The 24,488-nt window shown below is 41.7% G+C and overlaps 1 protein-coding gene across 2 annotated transcripts in view; it reads left to right on the top strand.

The window, feature by feature from the left end:
• Positions 1-24,488, top strand: part of PLXNB2 (plexin B2) — a 280,779-nt gene that overhangs the window by 87,519 nt on the left and 168,772 nt on the right. For both annotated transcript variants that reach the window (XM_077264920.1, XM_077264921.1), the window contains exon 2: positions 2,947-3,021. The gene's annotated coding sequence lies outside the window, so the exon portion shown is untranslated. The remainder of the gene's footprint in view (positions 1-2,946; positions 3,022-24,488) is intronic.

Here is a 24,488-nt window from a genome sequence, read left to right as displayed (position 1 = left end):
GAGCCATCAGTCAAAACCAGGGTGGAGGTTTTGGTCCCTGTGAGCATCTACAAGCTCATTAACATAATTTAACAAAGATCATTTCATTTTCTTTACACGATAAGTTTATCTGCAGCAACAGAGGTATAATTGCACTTCTCTTAAAGTCCAATAGCTGACATTGTATTTTATTTTTAGTTGACATAAGCATTGCGACAAACTAAGGCTGTGTGCTCACGATGAGTTTTTTTGGTGATTTTTTTTTTTCTTTCTTCGTCAAAGCGCAACATTTTACAATTTCAGCAAATTGTATGGGATTTATAGAAATCTCATGCCCACCTGTTGTGCGAGTTTTAAATTCTCAACATGCCACTTTCTTTTGCGGGTACGCTGAGCTTTTTGTACAGATTTTTCCTATACGCTTGCATTAGATGCAGGAAGATCTACAGGTAAAAATGTAGGTATTTTTAATGTGTTTCCACAGTGGAAACGCATCAGAAGTGCTTATAAACCATATATTTGTATATCAGTAAAGTTTTGTCAAAGCCAATAAAAATGCATGTCAAAAAACACACTCAAAAGCACAATGAAAAAATGCAAGTAACCGAATTTACGTAAAAGGTTCTGTGATGAACCCTCACCTCGCCACTCTGCCTGACTTTACTATAACGTCAGAATGATCACCTAGTGCGGTTTCTGCACTTGCACCAACGTTACGTTCCACACCTCCTGGGGACGTGTAAGGTCAGCTTGATACAGTTTTACACAGACACCCCCTGTTCACACGGGACCAGGGAAAAACAGGGAGTGAGAGGATGTGGCCCACTGCAGTGGTTCCACACTCTCCGACAACCCTGACCGGCTGAGAGGCCCCTTTCACTAGCACCAGTGAAACAGAGCACTGCCAGCCCGGTAGCACTCTCACCAGTTCCTTGTTAAATATAAGCCCGCCCCGTTAACGGAATTATATCAGGCCAGAAACCAGCCCTGGTAGCATGGAAAGTTATACTGAGAATATGGATGTGAGGATCAAGATAAGAGCAGCCCAAAGTAAAAAATATATATTTAATCGCCTTAAGGGCACACTAGACAATGCACTGTATACACATTGGTTTTACATATGCAATGATCAGATATGCAAATATGGGTGAAGTACAAAAGATATGAGCAGATGGATCATGTCAATTACCGTGTTGATGATTGACCATGTTTGCGCTTGGCCGCGGGAAGCATGGGCTGCCAGCTGTTTTCTTCACAGCGCGTTGCTTGATGTGGCCCCTGCTTTTGAAGTGAACAGCAAGCATAACAGAGAGAGAGATCACATGGCCTTGCAGAAGCTTTTATCCTCTTGAATATTCACAATCTGCTCCTCCCAAAGGAAGGTCGTAGGGTGGTGGTTCTGGCGTCATCGGGTGCGGTCAGCCACCTATTACGCTTGGAGACCAAACACAGCTTTGCTACCTGGCTCCTACTATTATTATTATTTATTTATATAGCACCATTAATTCCATGGTGCTGTACATGAGAAAGTGGTTACGTACAGAGTTATAGATATCGTTAACAGTAAACAAATTTACAATGACAGACTGGTACAGAGGGGAGAGGACCCTGTCCTTGCGGATTTGCATTCTATGGGATAATGGGGAAGAGACAGAAGGTCGGGGATGTGGCAGCTTGGGTGATGGTGAGGCCGCAGCTTGGGTGGTGTTGAGGCGGCAGAATGTTTATTGCAAGCTGTAGGCTTTCCTGAAGAGATGGGTTTTCAGGTTCCGTCTGAAGGATCCAAGGGTGGTGGATAATCGGACGTGTTGAGGCGTGGAATTCCAGAGGATGGGGGATATTCGGGAGAAAACTTGGAGGCGGTTGTGTGAGGAACGAATAAGTGTGGAGGAGAGTAGGAGGTCTTGGGAGGATAGAAGATTACGAGAGGGAAGATATTGGGAGATTAGTTCAGAGATATAGGGAGGGGAGAGGTTGTGGATGGCTTTGCAGATCAGTGTTAGTAGTTTGAACTGGATTCTTTGGGGAATTGGGAGTCAGTGGAGGGATTTGCAGAGGGGACAAGCTGGGGAGTAGTGAGGAGAGAGGTGGATTAGCCGGGCCATTCTACATATCTCCCCACCCTATGGTGCTAGAATGGAGCGAGACTCTCTGGAAGATCCATGGAATTAATGGTGCTATATAAAAAAATAATAATAATAAGATGTGCGATCTATTCCAGAGATCTCAAAAATGTAACCGGTGTGTGGCTAGGACGTAAAGTCCTTATGAAATCACAACTGACTCAACAAAGCAGTTAGACCGCATGATCTCCATAGGGGGTTTTCCTGTATGAGCTTGGAGACTATCTTGTGGGGGTGTGAATTTCTTCTCTGAAGCTGAGAAGGCTGGTCCTCCCCTGCTAAGTCAGGTTTCCTGCTGCAGCTACATGTTTCCATGGAATGGTCAGTAAACTTTTACGATTGGTGGACATTTACCTTTCTGTCTATACAGGCAGACCAAAGAAAACAATGCATACTGAGTGATGTATGTTAGAATAATTGTATATATTTTTTGGCCAACTAAGAAAACTGTTGCATCCATTTGTTAAATCACTGAAGTCAATGTGGCTGATCAATTAAGGTTGGCGTAGCGCACACCAGTCTTAATGAAGGGCTTGCTGGAGTGTGATGTGTCAAACTCCGTAAGAATCACATGTTACTTAATGAATTCAGCACATCTTATAAGTGGAGTACGCCTCCCCTTGAATGTTACTGCAGTCAGGGACTGGTAAGACAAATACTGGGAATGTGAACTTGGCCTTACCAGTTCCCACAATTGGTTGGTCATAAATTGAATACAAAATCCTAGTATGAATACAACCTAATTGAACTTAAGTTGCAGTTGTTTTTATGCATTGCTTTTTGGACTTTGCTAGCTTTATACATCGTGCAGGTTTTGATTGATATTTTTTTACTTTATTTCTAGACTTGAATTTAGACAAGAAAACTGGACTTTACATGTCTGGGGTCCAAGCCAGCCTGGTATTCTGAATCATTACAGGTATGTTTTTTTTTCTTTCATACGTATCCGAAAAAATAATTGTGAAAAAATGGATATATTATTGAAAACCTTACAGTCGCATTCGGATCCTCCTCATTAGCTGATGACTGTCTCATGGGCTTTCTATTGAGACCATCTTCAATCTGTGAGAATAACAGAAGTTGGCTGACTGCTTTTGCCCCATTGCTTTGGCAATTAGTGTGGGTCTTGCCACTCAGATCTATCCTACTTAAAGCTTATAACATTTCTGTGGGCTATGGCCATGATGCACAGTATGTACTGTATGTTTTAAGAGTCACTCTGTGCTGACAGAGCCCCTTTAAAGGGAACCTGTCATGTCCCAAACCGCTATTAACCTTCAGTATGGGGTTAATCTGCATGTTAATAGTATTCTAAAACTGCCTGGTTGCTGCACTTGAAGCTACCGGGAGGAAATTAACTTTATTCCTTCTGGCAGCCTCCGACTGTATAAGTCCCCTCTAAAATGTAAAGTGCTGCGGAATATGTTGGCCCTATAGAAATTAAGATTATTATTATTCAGTCATAGAAGTACAGCTTCAGTTACCTCTCAGTACATAGACCGGCTATAACCAAGGCCTCATGTCACGGGTGTATCAGAGGTTGCAGAGAGTCGCTCTCCATCTAGTTGAAGAAGGTCTCTACATTTGGCCTTGCAGACACCTTCGTAACCTTTCTAACTCTTTGACCCAGTGGCACCCTTTCTCCAGCTCTAATTGACACACCTGGACCTGGGTGTGTATAGACTGCCAACCTGCTGCTGGGAGTTGTCAGTTATATTTTCTTTTATCCCTGTTGAGGCTTGGAGCTATAGCAGTCGGCTATCTTCCTATTTGGTGTTGCTGGAGGACATCTGTATTGCGTCTGAATCCACTCAAGATAAGTGTTCTCCTTGTTCATCTATACCAGCTGTCTTTAGTGGTAGTGAGGATCAACTACTGCATACCCCATCGTTCCCTAAGTAGGGCTTATCGCCAGGGTCAGGCAGGGATTAAGTTCCTGCTCGGTGATAGGTGCAGAACCTATATAGGGACGTTTAGGGCAGTCAGGGTGACTTTAGAGCTGCCTAGGTGTCTACACTCTCTCCCTTCCCCTCATACCTTTGTGTTTCACTTAGTCTTTCCTACACTGTACATGACACCCCAGCACTGACCAACGGCTAGTTCTGCAGTACATCTGTACAGAGTCGTCAGTCAGTTAGTGTAGGACGTGGTTACAGCTGCGGCCTGAGCGGTGACTCAAGCCGCGTCTCTATGACTGAAAGCTGGAGGCTGCTAAAACAAATAAAGTTAAATGCTTCCTGGCAGGTGGGTTTTCAGTGCAGTGGCCAGGCAGCTTTGGAACCCTGTTAACCACAGAATAGCCCCATATCTGCAGGTTAATAGCGTTTTGGGATGTGTCAGGTTCCATGTAAAGTTTTGTATAAGAGCCCAGTTGTCCATATTATTATTATTATTATTATTATTATTATTATTATTATTCATTTATATAGCACCATTTATTCCACATGTGAAAAGGGGCAAATATAGATCAGCACAATAAACATGAGCAATACAAGGCACTTACAAGTACAGAAGGAGAGAGGACCCTGCCCGCGAGGGCTCACCGTCTACATATTGGACTAAAAACTAAAATTATTAAATAACCCCAATAATATCAACCTCTATTACACTGATTTTCTTCACTTCAATGCTGTTTACCAAATATGACTCATAAAATGCAATAAGATATTCTATTAATTTCTCTGAAGGTTTTAATATTTCTCTCTCTTTAATAGTGGTGGGGCTGAGCACCAAATATTTGTAATGATAAGCAATCTGTGTTAACATTGATGTTGATCTTCTATTTTTTTAATTAAATTACAATGAGACTTATTGCATGTTCAAAAAAAAAAAAAAAGTTGTTACACTTTAAAAGTTTTTTTTTTTGTTAACAACTTTCCGACCTTAGACGTATAGGTACGTCTAAGGTCACCTCTCCCTGTTTGCGGCGGACTCCGATGCTGAGCCTGCAACCTTTCCGGCATGTCAGCTGATTTCATCAGCTGACATGTGCGCTAACAGACGCGGGTGGAATTGCGATCCACCCGCGACAGTTAACATGTTAAACGCCACTGCCACAAAACCCAGACCTTCGGCGCCTGTGTCACATGATTCCGGGTTGCCGATGGGTTGGCATGAATTTTAAAAATATTAAACAAATTAAAAAAAAAAAAAAGTTTAAATCACACCCATTCAAAATAAAACAATTTTAAAAAATACATTCAGAATAGCCTCATCTATCAATATATAAAAATAATTAATCTGATCGATAAACTGCGTGACGAGAACAAGAATCAAAACGCCAGATTTACGTTTTTTTGGTCACCGCTACATTACATTAAAATGCAACAACGAGCTATCAAAAGATCATATCTTCACCAAAATGGTATGAATAAACACGTCAGCTTAGCGTGCAAAAAAAATAAGCCCTCACTTACTCACCCTCTAAAAATTGAGACTCTTCAGGTTTTGAAAAATGCGACTTTTTTTTTTTTTTTTTTTTTTATTTACAAACTTTGAATTTTTTTTTTCACCACTTTAAAAAGAACTTATACTTGTTTGGTATCTTCGAACTCCTAATGAACTCATAAAGTTTTAGCATTTAGTGAACATGGTTAAAAAAAAAAAACTATTGTGGAATTGCACTTTTTGTTTTGCAATTTCGCCGTACTTTGAATTTTGTTTCCGTTTTCCAGTACACTATATGGCAAAATCAATGGTGTCGTTCAAAAGTGCAAATCGTCCCGCAAAAAAAATAAGCCCTCACATGGCCATATTGATAGAAAAAAAAAGTTATGGCTCTGGGAAGAAGGGAAGCAAAAAACAGAAAATAAAAAACGGAAAAACCCGTGGTGGTGAAGGGGTTAATTTTCGTTTTGTTCAGCATTGATGTTCTGAAACTTTGCAAATTACTTTATTAGAGGATTTGTCTTCATTCGTGTAAGGGTACTGTCACACTCTGCAACTTTCCAACGATCACGACCAGCGATACGACCTGGCCGTGATCGTTGGAAAGTCGTTGTGTGGTCGCTGGAGAGCTGTCACACAGACTGCTCTCCAGCGACCAACGATGCCGAAGGCCCCGGGTAACCAGGGTAAACATCGGGTTACTAAGCGCAGGGCCGCGCTTAGTAACCCGATGTTTACCCTGGTTACCATCGTAAAAGTAAAAAAAAAAAAACAGTACATACTCACATTCCGGTGTCCGTCAGGACCCTTGCCGTCTGCTTCCCGCTCTGACTGAGTGCCGCCATAAAGTGAAAGCAGATCACAGCGGTGACGTCACCGCTGTGCTCTGCTCTTACTTTCCGGCCGGCAGTCAGTCAGTGCGGGAAGCAGACTGCAAGGGACCTGACGGACACCGAAATGTGTGTATGTACTGTTTGTTGTTTTTTTACTTTTACGATGGTAACCAGGGTAAACATCGGGTTACTAAGCGCGGCCCTGCGCTTAGTAACCTGATGTTTACCCTGGTTACAAGCGAACGCATCGTTGGATCGGTGTCACACACACCGATCCAGCGATGACAGCGGGTGATCCAGCGACGAAAGAAAGTTCCAAACGATCTGCTACGACGTACGATTCTCAGCAGGGTCCCTGATCGCTGCTGCGTGTCAGACACAGCGATATCGTATGGATATCGCTGGAACGTCACGGATCGTACCGTCGTAGCGACAAAAGTGCCACTGTGAGACAGTACCCTAAGAGGCTTCCAGACACCTGCTTTTCCTCAGTTTATTTGCCCGACTTCAGCTGTGCTAATATCCAAACATACCTATTTGGAGTGCAGATGTTTGCAGTGAAAGGCTGGCTCAGCACCGGTCTCATTGGTACTCATTTAGAAATTGGTGATTCTTCTTGTATGCAGAAAAAAAAAAAAGCGTTACCAGTTTCATTTGTGTTTTTTTTTTTATGACCGTTTCATCACAACTTGGTCATGTGTCAGTTTTTACAATCAGGTCAGTTTTTCGCAGAGCTTTTCTCAACCAGCCTTGCACTGGCTATTTTGATTGTAGAATCAGATCCGCATGTGTGAATTGTCCCTAGCCCTGCAGATAAGCTGCTGCAGGACATTCTTCTGATAAGCACAACACTCAGAAGTGGATATCAGTGCTGACCCTTTCTGTGCCAGTTTCGAATAGTGATTTGCAAAGTTTCATAACTTTCCATGCTGGACAAAATCACTTAAAAAAATTAAAGTTTAGTTACTCTGAAAAATCTACAAAGTCTTTTTCCCACACAGAACACTTTGTATCTTTTTTCATGATGGATATTATTGCATTATGCTGTGATCGATAATGTATGGAGAATGCCACTTTCTGGCTTACTTTTGGTCTTGTTTGTGTTGGGGTTCCATTTTGTCTAGACACACGCTAAGCAATCTGAAGTCAGGAACACAAGCTAACAGTATATCACTCACTAGAAGTTGCATATTGCTATTCCCAGCTAATAGAAATAGTTTGGCAACAATTTGTAGTCATTTATCAAGTTGTGCATGATTGTCTCTCTATAAACTATGCCTGTTATAGTGGCATTACATGCTGAAGCCGCTTTCCAATCACTGTATCTAATTAGAATTGCTTCTATACACAACATGAAGATCATTAGACCATCAGTGTTTATTCTTTTCTTTTAATGAACCATTTGTGTTTAAGTGATAAGAAAATACCTTGCAGCGTTTTTGTAAAACTCTCAATAGGTTTATTTATCAGCTATTCATATAGTTGAGATTTCTTATAATAAGTCTTTAGCTGACTTGCTATTGCAACCTGCTACTGGTTTCAGTCTTTTGTTTTTTTGTAATTTTCTGATTCCCAGTAATACATGCTGGACGTGAGATCCCATTTGGGAGCTCATCTTTGTGCTGTCTAACACTAGTGATGAGGAGAGTGTACCTTTGCCATTTCTCCCTTGGGGCTTCTTTCACCCACTCCCCCATTTCTCCAGTACCTTCCTTCTGTTCCCCTGAAGACATTGCCAGGCAGAACAAGTATCCCTCTTTCTAAACTTTGAATACTTTCCTTCTTTCATTGCATGCTCTCATCTAATGTGTGCAGCCCCCTGCTGCTTTCTTCTAGGCCAGTCTCAGATGCATCTCTAACCCAACTGTGGGTCTAAGGACCCTAATTTATTGCTTCATAAATCCCTGTGAAGTTGTCAAATGAGACTTGCAGCCGTAATATAAATACACAAATGCAGGAGCAGTGTACGGTCAGATTTGTCAGAAGCAGTAGGACAAGCAGCCATGTGAAGGAGTTGATTGGAAATTTAAAGCACCACTCCAGCCTTGCAGTTTTTTTATTGCAACGATGGAGTGGTGCTAGTAAAGTTAGCTCCCTACCCTTAGTCTCGTACTTGCTTTCTGCCATCCTCCTCTTTTATTTGCGCCACTCCTGTCGATCTTCATCAGTTCGTTACCGGCCGTATCGCTCCACTGTTCGCTGGAGCGAAACAGAGGTTACTTTTCAATGCTAGTCTATGAGAGCCTGGTTCTGGCCTTCAGACTTTCATTGAGAGCTTCAAAGAAAAGAACCTGGCACTCAACTTAATGCTCGTGAATATTTAATCGTAGTAGCCAAAAAACGTTTCGGTCCTTTATCCGGACCTTCGTCAGTTACGTACTAGTAATAGAATGGTTGATTAACGTGACGAGGACTCCGCGTCAGGACTTCAGCACAGTACATGTCAGCGTTCTAAGTCTACATAGTGTCCCTGTACACTATCTGCGCAGCACCAGACGCAGATCAAGCTGTGCCCTGCATGACACCGTTGTTACGCTAATCAACCATTCTATTACTAGTACGTAACTGACGAAGGTCCGGATAAAGGACCGAAACGTTTTTTGGCTACTACGATTAAATATTCACGAGCATTAAGTTGAGTGCCAGGTTCTTTTCTTTGAGGTGTCACATGGTGTGGGAAACCTACCTGGGCACCATCAATAGTAGTGCACACGCCTCTATCTTTCACATCTTTTTCATTGAGAGCTTGTGACCTATTCTTTAAGATTTCTGGACAGTGAGAAGTTGTGGTCACAAAGTGGCACCGTAGGATCGGAGGTCTTCGGCGTGCTTGAAAAATGTTAGTGTCTGCGGCTGCATGTCTTAGGGCTGTTAGACAGCTGAAACACATGCAGGGTTTGCCTGTTTATTAATCAATCCTTGTATGTGTTCCAGCTGTCTAACAGCTGCAAGACATGCAGCCGCGGGGACTCAAACATATTTTTTCTTTTAGAACACACCGAAGACGCTCAGTTAGCACACGAGCATGCTCGGATAGCACCTTATCCGAGCATGTTCCCTCATCACTAGTGGTCACATTGAGGTTTTATTCCTCTTTATATGTGATGGTTCTTTTTTTTAAGACAAAATTAGCACTTAAAAGTAAAGCACTTAAGAAAAGTCTGAAACATTCTGGAATCCTAACATTCTTCTGCTTAAACCTTTTGGATCAACTGCATTTGCTGCAATGAAATATTCCTTTTCCCCTCTCTCAACCATGTAAATTGATCTTGGCTGAGGATATGAAATTGAAATACCTCATTTTCTCTCACTCTTGGTGGTGAAATGAGGAGACTTTAACAGCTGGGACATCTTGAGCGCAAGTCTGGCAAGTGTAATGCTTTAGTCAAGGTGTTTCTCCTAACTGCGAACACATTTAAGGTGCGAAGGTTGACACAAAAAAAATGCATTTTTAACTAGAACTCTGATGTGCCTCAATTAATTCCTAATCTTTGTTAAAGACTATATGTACCGTCTATTGCTATTGTCAGGTAATGAGTATTTGAAATGCAGAGAAGGGATCTGCTTTATGTAGTGTCACAGAAATACTTGTTTAAAGGATATGTATTGTGTCAAAGGTTTCCATTGTTAGCCTCCTAGCAATAGCTGTTGGACTAAATATTGATTTCCATTGACTCAGCTATCCCTGCCAATCTTAGTATAGACATCATTCCTCCTCCACCGCAGCACAACCCCTGACTTTGATGCAAAGATCACTCCATTGCATCCATAGGCTGATCATGAGACTGGCAGGAATGCTGTTCGGTTTGTGTGCAACTAACGATGGTAATGGCAAGCAGCGCTTCCTGTTCTCTGAGCGCGACCCTCCACCAGGAACATCGCCCACAGCATTTTTGCTCTTTCACTCAATAGCGCTATCAACGCTTTATACTCTTTCAGTCCCCTGACAATGACATCAAGGCTCAGGATGAGCCGAAACATCACATTTTGTCACAGATCGTTAAGTTATAACCAGCTGTTTACCACTGTGTCACCATTCTGCTGGTTTTGCATTTGACTTTACAAATAAATGCTTTGTAATCTAAAGAATTTAAGATTGGAGTATGCTGTGTTTTCTCTATTGGCTAATGATGGCACAGACCATTTTGATTTGATACCTGTCATTTTCTACCTATTTTTCAGCTTTTGTCTCATCAATTTGTAGAAACAGCAATAACGATACAAAATAGTTGACAGACTCTACATAGCCGATCTTTTTTTTTTTTGTGTCCTGATTACGCATTTTCCCAATGTAGTGGGAACTCTGCTCATATTAGGAAGTTGCAATAAAATAGAAATGTGTTTAGACACTGCTCAAAAGAATAAAGGGAACACTCAAGGAATCAATATAACTCCAGGTCAGTCACTTCTGTAAAATCAACCTGTCCAGTTGTGAAGTCACTCTGATTGTGAATCAGCTTCTCCTGCTGTTGTGCAAATGGTACAGACAACAAGTTATAGGCAATTAGCAAGACACCCCCTATAAAGCAGTGGTTCTGCAAGTGGTTATCACAGACCATCTCTCTGTTTTCATGCTTTTTTGCTGCTGTTTTGGTCACTTATGCATTTTGTTATTCCTCTCACCACTAGAGGTACAGTAGCATGAGGAGGTGTGTACAACTCTCAGAAGTTGCTAAGATGGTGCAGCTCATCCAGAATGGCACATCAATGTGAGCTGTGACAAGAAGGATAGCTGTGTTTGTCAGCACAGTGTCCAGAGCATGGGGCAGATACCAGGAGAAAGGCCAGTAAACCAGGAGTTGTGGAGGGTGCTGTAGTTGGGCAACAACCCAGCAGCAGGACCGCTACCTTCTCCTTTATGCAAGGAGGAGCAGCTCCATAGCCCTGCAAAATGATTTCCAGCAACCCACTAACATCCATGTGTCTGCTCAAACTGTCAGAAACAGACTCCATGAGAGTGGTATGCGGGCCCGACGACCACAAGTGGGTATTGTGCTTAGAGCCCAACACTGTGCAGGATGATTGGAATTTGCCAGAGAACATTAAGACTGGCATATTTAACTTGGTGCTTTGTGCTCTTCACAAATGAGAAGAGGTTCGCACTGAACACATGTGACAGAATATGGAGAAGCCATGGAGAATGTTCTGCTGCCTGCAACATCCCCCAGCATGACCAATTTGGCAGTGAGTCAGTAAGGGTGTAAGGAGGCATTTCTTTGGAGGGCCACACAGCCTTCCATGTACTAGCAAAAGGTACCCTTACTGTCGTTAGATACCGGAATGAGATCCTCAGACCCATTGTGAGACCATATGCAGGTGCAGTAGGCCCTGGGTTCCTTCTGATGCATGACAATGCTAGGCTTCTTGTGGCTAAAGTGTGTCAGCAGTTCTTGCATGATGAAGGCAAAGATGCTATGGACCGGCCCACCCATTTCCCAAGACCTGAATCCAATTGAGCACATCTGGAATATCATGTCTCGTTCCATCCACCAATGCCACTTTGCACCACAGACTGTCTAGGAGTTGACTGATGCTTTAATCCTGGTTTGAGAGGAGATCCCTCAGAAGAACATCTACCGCCTCATCAGGAGGTATTGTAGGGAGGTCATACAGGAATGTGAAGGCCACACACTACTTAGCATCACCATTTTAGCCTCTGACCTCATGTTTCATTATATAACACATGAACATAAGTCACAATCAGCAGACTCTGACTCTGTCTTTTGTATTGAAGTGTGTAATGAGATTGTGCAAAGGTATTTTTGAAGGGAGGTGGAGCAGGGTGATCTGTGATATCGCCTATTGTGAATGGTGAATACTTTGTCAGCTGTGTATAGAGGTGTTACCTGTCATTGTCTCTGCTGATAAGGACTCTTCTGTGAAAATGGTTTCTGAAAGATTAATGATTGTTTGTTTGTTTTTTCTCACTAAAGATTGTGATCAGATAATGTTAAAATACATGTAACCTAAAAACCTAATTAAGCAATAACTCAACTTTCTTAAGATTATTGTACAGGGAAATTAACTTAATGTTCTCTTTAAAGAAGCACTCCCAATGAAGTTTTAACAAAGTCTGTGTATATGTGCACATAATGTAGTGTCTATTTGTTAATATACTTGCCTACCACCGTCTTCTCCAGGGTTCCAGCGCCATCCTGCTCCTCTTCTGAGTGATGTCACCACTCATCAGACTAAGCGGCACACTCTATGCCTGAGCTGGAAGTTTCTCTTAAATGTAAGCCACTTCCGAGATTCAGTGTGACCCGTAGAGTATGAAAAGTGGTGACATTACTGAGAAGAGGAGCAGAACAGTGCTGAAGGACCGCACTGCATACATTAAAAAGAAAAACTTTAAAGGAGGGCTTCTTTAACGGTTATGAAAAAAAATCTAACTAACCAAATCTAGGTGCTACTCCATAGCCCTAGTTAGGCAGCTGATGTCTGAGGGTCGTGGGAGGAGGATCACACTTGATTTCAACATGCCTTATCCCCCCCACTCAGAAGAGTCGGGGAGAACAAGCTGGTAAATTGGTGCCTTACCTCATCAGCATGTTTCCTTGTTTTTTTTATGTCCCATTTTTTTCTCCTCTAGGTCAATAAGTATAGTAAATAAAGAAACCAAAACTATTCTGTTTATACCATTTATCAAATCACCTGAACCACACCAAAAATATAATAAATGTCGACCAAAAAGTATCACAAATATGTATTATCTTTATAAGGCCGCATTCACATTTTTAGTACTTGGTAAGTATTTTACATGAGTATTTATAAGCCAAAATCAGCAGTGGGTGAGAAATGCAGAAGTGGTGCATATGTTTCTATTATACTTTTCCTTGGATTGTCCACTCCTGATTTTGGCTTAAATACTGATATAAAGTACTGACCAAATACTGATAGTGTGAACATGGCCTTAGGCAGTAAAACTATAACAATAGTTATATAAGGGATGTGGACATAAGCCCACAAGGGAGAAATTGTATGTAGGTGTACCATATATGCTCGGGTATCAGCCAAGGCACCCAATTTTGCCACAAAAAACTGAGAAAACTTATTGTCTCGGGTATGCATTATCCCCTCATCCCCATCCTGGTCTATACTGCCCCTTCATCTCCATCCTGGTCTGCTCGGCCTCATCCCTATCCTGGTAGGCATACCCTCCTCATCTCCATCCTGGTCTACACAGCCCCCTCCTCAGAATCCTGGTCTGCATGGCCCCTTCGTCCCTATCCTGGTCTACATGGTCCCCTTATCCCTATCCTGGTCTGTATGACCCATTTCATCTCTATCCTGGTCTACATGGTCCCCTTATCCCTATCCCTGGTCTGCATGACCCATTTCATCCCTATCCTGGTCTACATGGTCCCCTTATCCCTTTCCTGGTATGCATGACCCCCTCATCCCTTTCCTGGAATGCATGGACTCCTCAAGCCTGATGGTTTTGCACAAATTTTGCTCCAAATAAAACTGTTAAAGTGTGAGCTGTCATCTTACTGTGATCTGATTCTCTTACATGGAAGAATCGCAGCACAGGTGCGGAGAAGATTAAGAACTTACATGGAGTAAAAAAATAAGCACAGTGGGCGAGATTTCCATAGATCCCAACCACTTTGCTGGCGCTGTGAGACGCTGCATTACTGAAGCAGCAGAAATACGCAGCGCCAAAAACTCACCAGTAACTCATCACCTCAGAGGTCACAGAATAGGTTAAAATGAACCTGGCAGCAAGTTTGGCCAATGAGAGATACGGCACTACCTTTCAGGGCTGATACACATCATTCTATAATGCGGTATATCTGCCCCCAACCCGACCTGTAAGAAAAGAAAAATAACTTTTATTATACTCACCTGCGGGTGTTACCCTTCTTGGACCTGCGCCTCCTTTCTTCTTGTGATGTCCGTCTCATGCTTGCTTTGTGTGGATGACACGTCTCCTTGGCACTGCGCTCCTGCACAGGCGTACTTCTCTGCCCTGTTTAAGGCAGAGCAAAGCACTGCAGTGCGGAGGTGCCGGGAAAGGTCAGAGAGCTCTGGCACTGACAGGGCAGAGAAGTACGCCTGTGCAGGAGCGCGATGCTGGGGAGACTTTGTGGATGACAAAGGGATGCATCATCCACACGAAGCAAGAAGGAGGACGGCATCGCCAGAAGAAGGGAGGCGCCGGACCAATACCAGCGACACCCATCGGACCACACCGCCCCGCAGGTGAGTATAATAAGTTATTTTTCTTCTCTTAGGCTGTGTGCACACGTTGCAGATTTGGGTGCAGAAGTTTCTGCACAAAATCTGCATCTCCTGGCAGAAAACGCAGGTGCAGGTTTTTCTTGCGGATTTTGTGCGTTTTTCCTGCGGATTCAGTGCGGATTTCATGCGTTTTTACCCCTGAGGATTTCTATTATGGAATGGGTGCAGAAACACTGCGGATCCGCACAAAAAAAGTGACATGCTCCTTCTTTCAATCTGCTGCGTTTTCTGTGCGGAATTTTCCACACCATTAGCACAGCATTTTTTTTTTTCCTATTGATTTACATTTTACTGTAAATCACTTTGCGGATCTGTATCATTTCTGCGTGAAAAAAAGCTGCGGATCCCCAGTAAATCCGCAACGTGTGCACACAGCCTTACAGGTCGGGTGGGGGGCAGCTATACAGCATTATAGAATGCTGTATATACGCCCTGAAAGGTGATGGTCGTATCTCTTATCAGCCAAATCCGATGACCGGTTCCCTTTAAAGATTAAAAAAAAGAACATTTTCTCATTTTGCACAAAATTCAGGATCCGTGTACCATTTTTGGTAAAAAAAAAATGTCAGTGAATACAGCAAGAAGCAAAAAGTCGCATGTGATGAATAAAGCCCAGAGTCTGTAGAAAGGCTGCTGCCTCGGGTACACCACAGGGCATCGGGGATCATACAGAATTGGCCTCAATATGTGTATTTAGTGAAAACTGTGCTCCCCCAGTGGAGAGAGTAGGAAATGCAGTCTGGATAATCTGCCGGAGAGTATGTTGTAGCAATTTAATATGAGCATGGCTGGATTTGACATTGTTACACGCACCCTGGATTATGTGTATATCCAGTACAGTAGGATGTGCGCTTTATGGTAACTGCCCTGAATGTCCGCTTATAGACATAAAAGACTCATTGTCAGAGTCCTGAGGATGAATAATGCTCCTGTTGTCACATCTCCATCCAAGACAGAGAAGTGGGCTCTGTGTACAGAATGCTTCCCTGTATTGTCTGTGGGGTAATCCTGCCTATTTAGTCTCCAGCGTTACAATCTACCTTTCCGTCCGTAAATTGACCCTTCCCATTTTAGTGTCACAACTCAAGAGCTAAAAACACAATGTGTCAGCCTTTTGTGCTAGTTCTAATAGCAATTATGAAACAAGTTCAAAGACTCGAGAAAAAGAAACAACGAATATACATTCCAAACGAGTTCCAAAGATTTTATTAAACCAGAAGAGGTGCCATTTCTATCATTTATAACATAGGTGATGAAGACTGAGGCTATGTTCATACGTTGCGTTCTTGCAGGGTTTTTTTGTTTTTTGTTGCGATGTTACGCAAATGTAAAAGCTTGTCTTTACAGTACCAGCAAAAGCTAGAAGATTTCAAACATCTCATGCACACGCTTGACTATTTTTTTTTTCCTGACTGATTTGAAAAACTAGCATTTTTTTTTTTTTTTTAAATTTGCAGGATGTCACTTCTTTCAGTGGTTTTGTAGCGCTTTGGTGAATAGAACTTTATCAAACATGTAGTGCAGACAAATCATACAAGTAATCCACACCAAAAATGCCTTAAATGCTGAAAAATGGGCATTTAGGATGTGTAAAAGAAGGACGGAACTGTGAAATGTAAAGTATGCCTTAGCTTCATCTGTGTCTCACGGATCCCCATATACCTTAGTGGTCAAGTGTGATCCGCAAAACGGATGAGAATGGGATATGCTCCAATTTTCATGGACCTGTTTTTAGAACTGATGTGTATAAATATGGGTTAGTGAACTCTATGGGCCAGTGTAATGTCCACGAACAAAGTTGACCGCACCAGGGCATGCCACCCGGATATGTGAATGTAGCCTAGGGGTACGATCCCACAGCGGCCAGATGTTACAGCATAGTGGATGGGACTATGCGACTCTGTGCACCTGCGGTTCACCCGTGGAAACCGACATCAAGACCACAGCATGTGGTCTCCACAACAGAAATAATAGAAATTACTCCAATAGAATGTATTGAACTCGGTAAATCCGCACGGTTCAGCGAACACATGTGGATTTAGGCTACTTTCACACTGGCGTTTTTTGTCCTCCGTCGCAATGCGTCGTTTTGGTCAAAAAACGCATCGTGCAAAAGTGCTTGCAGGATGCGTTTTTTGTCCATAGACTAACATTAACGACGCATTGCGACAAATTGACACGTCGCAACCGTCGTGCGACGGATGCGCCGTGTTGTGGCGGACCGTCGGCTGCAAAAAACGTTACATGTAACGTTTTTTGCTGCCGACGGTCCGCTTTTTCCGACCGCGCATGCGCGGCCGGAACTCCGCCCCCACCTCCCCGCCCTTCCCCGCACCTCACAATGGGGCAGCGGATGCGCTGGAAAAATGCATCCACTGCCCCCGTTGTGCGGCGCAGAGAACGCTAGCGTCGGTAACCTCGGCCCGACGCTAGTGTGAAAGTAGCCTTACCTGCTTTCAATAGAATGCAGCGAAAATATGCTGCTAATTCTGGATTGTGGGCACATAGCCACGTGTGCCAGAAATCTGCTTAAACATTTCTGCATACGATTGTTAAAAATATTGCATCTTTGGCCGTTTTTGCAGCTTTTACCTTTGTTTGTGAAGTGAGCAGAGTGGTATAGCACAGCCTGACAGCTTCAATATAATTTACTCCAAAAAATGCCGTAATTACAGCAGAAGTGTACTCCTGCTCATGGCTGACTGGCACACAGGAGCCCACACATGCACCACTTGATTAAGATCTGTATATGTAATGCCAGTCTTCATCACTTCCACCCTTTATTATATAAAAATGTTGCTTGTATGCATTTGTATATTGGACAGATGAAATGTGACAAAGCCCGCACCATCGTGCCTTGGAATGTAAGCGTTCCATCTTTTTATGGCACGAATGATTGGTCCAGAGCGCAGAACTTCCCGCTGATATTGATGCTCGTGTATACAGGAGCTGTCTGCATCTGTCCGGCAGTGCATACGCCATATCTCTTACTTCAGGATGTATACTCGCGAACGGCTTCCTGGATTGTTCAGTTCCTTTGTCTCACACTTCTGTGTTTTGTTTTTTTTCTTCCTTTCAGTAGAATGGATGTAGAGTAAATTATAATGCTTCTTCGATTTGTTGGAACCACAGGGCGCAAGCGAATATTAATGTGGTGTTTTGTGGGAGAAAGTTGCAGCTGAAAACTACAGTACAACTGCACATTTCCACTGACTTAATTGCAGTGTTAAGCCTCTTCATTATCCTCTGACAAGTAGCAATGATTCTCTGACTTCCTTGATAACATAGGAATCTGCTCATGATAATGACCATTAACGCGTTTGACAGGGTGATAGCGAGATTATAGGGTTCACTTTCCCGTTATAAATTTGGGCAGCACATGTGCTTCTGGAGGAGACAAGCTGTAACGTTTTGTGTGACTGGTAAAACAATGTGACATTTCTTCTTTGTCCTCTCCTACTGGTTTTTGTAGTCATTCTATCATTGAAAGTGACATTTTAGCTTAAGGCTGTCTCCTCTTCATCAGCTGTGTACTGGGGCTCAGGCTATTGTTTTGCCATACGTGTAGTGCCCTTCAATGGCAGTACTATTGGGAAGTGTTTCTACAGGTGAAGACGAGTGCCAATGACCTAGTGAGTCCTTAATGTTTAGAAGAAATGGATTTATATGTTAAAATAATTACATTTTTCCATAACCTTGATTCTTTTCTTCTGTTTTGAATGGTGATTTTTAGCAGATGCCTATTTACACAAGGGGAGAGAATGCGGACTATCAATTTTGGGGTCGACCAACAGCAGTTTCTCTCTGATTGTACAATCCTGGTCGTGGTCACGCTGAATAACGATTGCAGGCTTTTTCTTAATATAGCAATACTTTTCATGATTTTCACCAATAGAAAGCCCTAAACTCAACTCTACAGAAATAATTTTGCAATTCAAAACTTTATTTATTTTTTTAAGTGTCCCAGTTCATCTAAAAATGGCTTTGATTAATAATGTCGTACCTCGCGTATTCTGGGTCGTCAGACTCCCGTCCATCCATCCTCTGCCTCTTGCTAATATACATTGGACATGTTAACAAGAAGTAGGGGTTGGCCATAAGGTAATGTGGCTGCAGGATCCGACTATAAAAGGTTTAAAGCTTTTACCATGGAAATGTACAAGTCTGCCTAGGAGTTGTAGACACAAAACAGGACGTCTGTAAAGCAGACCATTTGAAATATTGCATTGTTGATGATTGATAGGACATACACCTCTTGTACAACTTTATGAACCATGCCGTTAAGGCCCCATGTTACAGCTATCTATTGGAAAAGTTGCTTTTATTGATCTGATTCACCCTTTTTTATTACACTACATATATATCCATCTCTCATACAGCAATGTGGAGAAAGTCATAATGCTCTCCCGTATAGAGCAGAAGCCCGTAGTATTCCTGCAGCAGCCGGCACGGACTGTAGAGTATAACAAGAGCACAGGCTTAGTATTTATTAGGAACGCTGTCAGGCTTCTAATTGGTAAATCGGCAATCATTCTTACTATCGGTAATTTGCTCTCTAATATGATAAAGTCTAAGCTGGAAATTAAAGGTGATTTAGTAATAGTTATTGATCTGTCCTTTCATGAAACAATGCTCTTAGACTACTCACACTTTTTCTTTCTTTCTTTTGAGTATTAAAACAATTTTGGGGGTTCCCTGTATGGCAACTGAATGCATTTTTATTCTTTACAGTTCAGTCCTTTGTTTCCAGTTCTAAAAGCTTTTTTTTATTCTCCTTTTTAGATTTTCAACTAATTTAGAGTAACACAATGTAAGATTGGAATTTGTTACAGATGGATAGTATACAGAAGCATTTCACTAATTCAATCTGTGTGATTTGATCTTGTAGAACCTGGGCCAAGTTGACCGAGCACAGTTGTTCATTGGCAAATCTGTAATGTTTATTTTTACTGACCTGACACAGAACTTGCTCTGCCATGCTCCTGATATCCGTAGGACATACAGAACTGAGAGCCACAATTACCGTACATTCATCTACATTACATACACAGCCAATATTGAATATTAATGACATTACATATGGGCTATGTTCCCACGATAGTGCTTGGTGAGTTTTTGATGCTGATTTTCGGCATTACATAAATTGGGTTACTTGTGGTTTTTCATCACATTTTTCCTGCTGAGGTCTTTTGATATGTTTTATTTTTGTTGCCTCCTGTTAACGTTAATAAACATTATTGATCAAGTCATGAGTGAATTCACTTACATTTTTAGTTAATTTCCGCTGCAGAAATGCACTAAAAACACATACGTTTCTTCCAGATTTCTCTCATCTCATTCAAGTCTATGGGGACAAATAAAACACATGTTTGCTGCAAGTGAAATTGACATGTTGTGGATTTCAGTAAGGCACCATAGGTCCGTTTACACAGCGTAAAAAAAGCACAGTGGGTGTGAGATTTCTGTAAATCCCATCCACTTGTATTGTAATACTGTGTGTTTTGCGCAGTGAAAATATGCAGCTTCAGAAACTCGCCAAAGGCTTATATGAACTGAGCCTTATAAATATAGAACACAACTAATATTTAGTAAATACGTTGTAAATATTTGTTGTGCTGTATATTTCTGAGACTGACAAATACTAAATGTTACGATAACTGTGCTCTATATTTCATATACAAGAGAAATAATAAGTATTAGTTGTGCTTAAGATTTCTGAGACAAACGGGTTTTTAGTATCAGAAATGTATAGCACAACTAATATTTGTATTTGTCTAGTTAATAAAACATCTGTAGCACAAAGTGTAATTAATTTGTTCATGTGGAGATGAAACAAATGCGTTCCTTACAGAATCTCTGGTCTATAATGTATGGATATTCTGGCACTTACTGTCATTACTAGTTGCTTTAGCCATGCCAATTAATAAGTGACAAGCCCTTCCATGACTGTTATATTTGATGCATTTGGAAAGAGCTGGTGAAACCTATGCAGTCAGATGATTGCCAGCCGCACTTTCTACAGCATTCCCTCATTTGTCAGATGTGGGGAAAACCCTTTTTAACCATTGCTTACCTTTATTCCACGTACAGCTATTTCCATACATATATTGTGGAATAATCACGTTGGTCTTGACAATTGCTGACACCTGTGGATAAATTCATCTCATCCCGGAGATATCCAATTGTGGCGCTCTGCTCATGTAAATGGCGCCACTACCACACATTGTGCTGCCTAATATCACTGTGTCAAGGGATCGGTTACAAAATATGGAAATGCAACTTGCAGTGACAAAGCTGACATCTGGCACATGAAATTTATTGCAAAGATATGTAAATTTGTCAAAATTAGGAAGAAAAAAAGTTATTGTACAATTTGACTCTGAAACATTTTGTGTGAATGCTCAAGTACTAGGGAATTTGATTAGTGTGCATGAAAAAAATTAATAAAAAGCCTGCATCTTAGTCAAAAGATAATTCTCTTTGGAATAGCTGTGTTCATTACTGTGTGCAAGCACTGTAGGACTGGACTCCATAGTGCGGCAGTTTGAAGCACTGTTTCAGCCACTCTATAGATTGTGTTGGAAATGTGGGATATTGTGTCCTGTAAGGCGTCATGATTGCAAGCCTTTATTGATATATACAGTTTTCAGGGTGATGAGCATCGCTAAGAAAATCTGCAACGTGGCATATGCAGATCTGCTAAAGACAAGTGGTTTACTGGTAATTTTGCCCACATTGGACTATTAAAAGTAGCCAGGATGTCTGGGTAAGATAAAACCTTGTTCACACAGTAATGTTTTATTTTGTCAGTTTTGATGTAGTCAATTCCAGCAGCGAGCAGGTATTAAGCTAAACCTTTTAAGAGAAAAACATTTTTTTCTACCTTTTAATTGGGATAAGTTGTGTCACAGGCAAATAGGTTGGTCCCGGCAAAAGTATGCTGCCTTAATGCACTCCTGTATGAATGTCCATGCGGCAACCATAACCCAAGACCTTTCTGCAGAAGAAATGGCTGGTGTGTCAAGTGTCACTTAAAGAAGCAGTCCCATCAAAGTTTTTATCCTCTTAATATATTGCAATCATCATATCATACACCACTGTGTACTTACAGTACTATTGCTCATTTTGCCTTTTTACCCAGATAAATTCTTCTGTTTTCTCTGTTCTACATAGAAGCAAGAATTCTCTTGTCCCTTCAAAAATCATTTCCCTCTTCAATTGTTAACCCAGCTCCCCCCCCTGCCAGGAACTTTTGCAGTGACTGATTACTCCTACAAGGAGAATTGATCTCCTGTTTCTACATAGAGCGTAGAAGGATTCCACTTGTCAGTCATTAATCACGTGATGTCATACACCTAATGGAAAAGAGGAGAATTAGCTGGGTACAGGGCAAAATGAGCCATTATAAGGGCACAGTGCCATATATGATGATTGCACTATATTAAGAGGATAAGTTTGATCGGAGTTCTTCTTTAACCCCTCAGCAGTGTAGACCGCACCTCGCAGAAGTGATTTTTTTTTTATGCACAGAATAGAAAAAAGGTTGGTTACCATCCGGTTAGATATCAACAGCAAATAAATACTTGTAAGGGGTTCCCACCCACTAAACAATCGTGTAAAAAATCTCCCAAAACCTCTTATAATGCTATAAAATATAAAAATCTTTTTGTTTTGTGTCACTTAACTCTCTGGTTTAACAGAATAAAAATTCAAAATGTGAAAATTGCGAAATTTTCAAAATTTTCACCAAATTTCCATTTTTTTCACAAATAAACTCAGAAATTATCGACCTAAATTTACCTCTAACATGAAGCCCAATATGTCACAAAAAAACAATCTCAGAATCGCTAGGATCCGTTGAAGCGTTCCTGAGTTATTACCTCATAAAGGGACACTGGTCAGAATTGCAAAAAACGGCCAGGTCATTAAGGTCAAAATAGGCTGGGTCATGAAGGGGTTAAAAAAAACCCCTAAAAATCGGATCGACTCCAAAAATACATAGCACACCTGTCCCCACCGAGGGCTTCGAAACGCCGCCTGAACGGGGTCTCTGCGCCGAGCGGTTCAGGCCGCATTAATTGCGGAAAACGCGGAGAAGAAGAATAAAATATAAGAAATCGGATTACAATATGTTGCTTGAACCTAGAGGGTTCAAGCACCATAATTAAACCTTGAGACCTGAACACAAAAAGGTAGATTGTGATCTGCCGTTGCTGAAGCCCATAGCTTTACACTAGTTGCTGACCACAATTTCTACATGTGATACAATGATAGAATGCAGGAGAGTAAGACTTTCTGGCATATGAGGGCTATAATTTAGCCAAAGGGTTACTGACTTTTCAATATAATGATTATGATGGAGAATGCTTGTGCTGAATCTGTTCAGTGCAGTAAACTGGGTTGTTTCATTACATTAGAGCCGGGTGCACAGAAAAGTCATTGCCTAACATTACTAATCCAGCATTCAGTACTAACCTGGAGAAGTGGCACTGCAATATTTTGATGCTGAAATGATATACGTTTATTGCACATAGAAAAGGAATCCACTTATGCAATTGATGTTTCAGCCTATACTGGCCTTCATCAGAACAGATAGTAGATCAAATGCAGGTAACGGCTGCTGTAATAGCAATGAAGTCTTATGCTGAGAAAACAAACCCCGCTGGGGAGGAAGCACGACTGTGCTTATGGAATGAGCACCTTTCTATAAATACGGTTGTGCTTCCTCCCCAGCGTGGTTTGTTTTCTCTGCGTAAGACTTTATTGCTATTACAGCAGCCGTTACCTGCATTTGATCTACTGTACTACCTGTTCTGATGAAGGCCAGTATAGGCCGAAACGTCAATTACATAAGTGGATTCCTTTTCTATGTGCAATAAACGTATATCATTTCAGCATCAACATATTGGAGTGCCAAATTCCTTTTTTTGCTATTTATGGGGTGGAACCCTATTTGAGCACCCTACAGGAGTGCCACACAGCCTTTTTGTACTTGTATGTAACCTGGAAATGTGACATTGTCAGAGCAGCCAATCACAGCCCGGCTTTCTCTTTTTAAAGTGCTCTTTAAAAAATGAAACTATACTGCGATTGGTTGTTATGGCCAAAATAGACCAGTTTTTCTTGTATACGTCTCGTAAATTTGCCCCTAGATGCCATTGTGGCAGTGAGTTCACTATGTAGCTTTGACATTCAACAGTACTAAACGAGCGGTCTCTTCTGCCTGCCTCTATTCAGGAGACAGTTTTATAAAGTGAAAACAATGGTCGCTGTTCATTTCTATAGACTGTGTCTGGTATTGCTGCTCTGTCTGCTTCATGAGAATAGGGCTAGAAACAGCAGTAGAGCAGTGTTGCTTGAGTTCTGGAGAACTGCTAATCTACCGTACATAAATTTTCATTGTAAATTTCCATTTACTTAGATCGATCAACTGCACGATTCAACTGCCACTCAGTAAACTTTCACCAATTGGCGGTTATTTAAATGCCTCTTTACACAAGCAGACCAAAGTAAACGATGCGCACTGAGCCACCTTTACCTAGATCGGTGCACATGCATTACCCTGGTTCTCTGCACTGCGAATCCTCTTTACACAGTATGTGCCTGTGTGGTAGTTTTAATGGCTCACAAATAAGAGCTTGTGCACATGTAGCAGATTTGGTGCGTTTTTGCAATGCAAATTTGCTAGCAAAACCTGAAGCAATCCTGAGCCGGCAAAGTGAATGAGAAACCTGAAGTGCCATGCACAGGTGTGACTTGCAGATTTGGTGCAGAAAATAATATGCAGCATGTCAATTTTGTGCGTTTTTGGCCTGCGATTTTCGCCATTCACTGATCTCAAGTAAGTTAAAAATGCAGGGCGAAAAAGCATTAAATGTGCCTTTTTGCATCTGCCATTTTGCTGTGTGCCTGGTATGCGCCC

This window comes from Ranitomeya variabilis, chromosome 5 (genome assembly GCF_051348905.1).
Source record: "Ranitomeya variabilis isolate aRanVar5 chromosome 5, aRanVar5.hap1, whole genome shotgun sequence".
In the NCBI taxonomy this organism is placed as follows: Eukaryota; Metazoa; Chordata; class Amphibia; order Anura; family Dendrobatidae; genus Ranitomeya; species Ranitomeya variabilis.
Note: the sequence above shows the minus strand (reverse complement) of the source record. Positions and strands in the feature narration are given on the sequence as shown.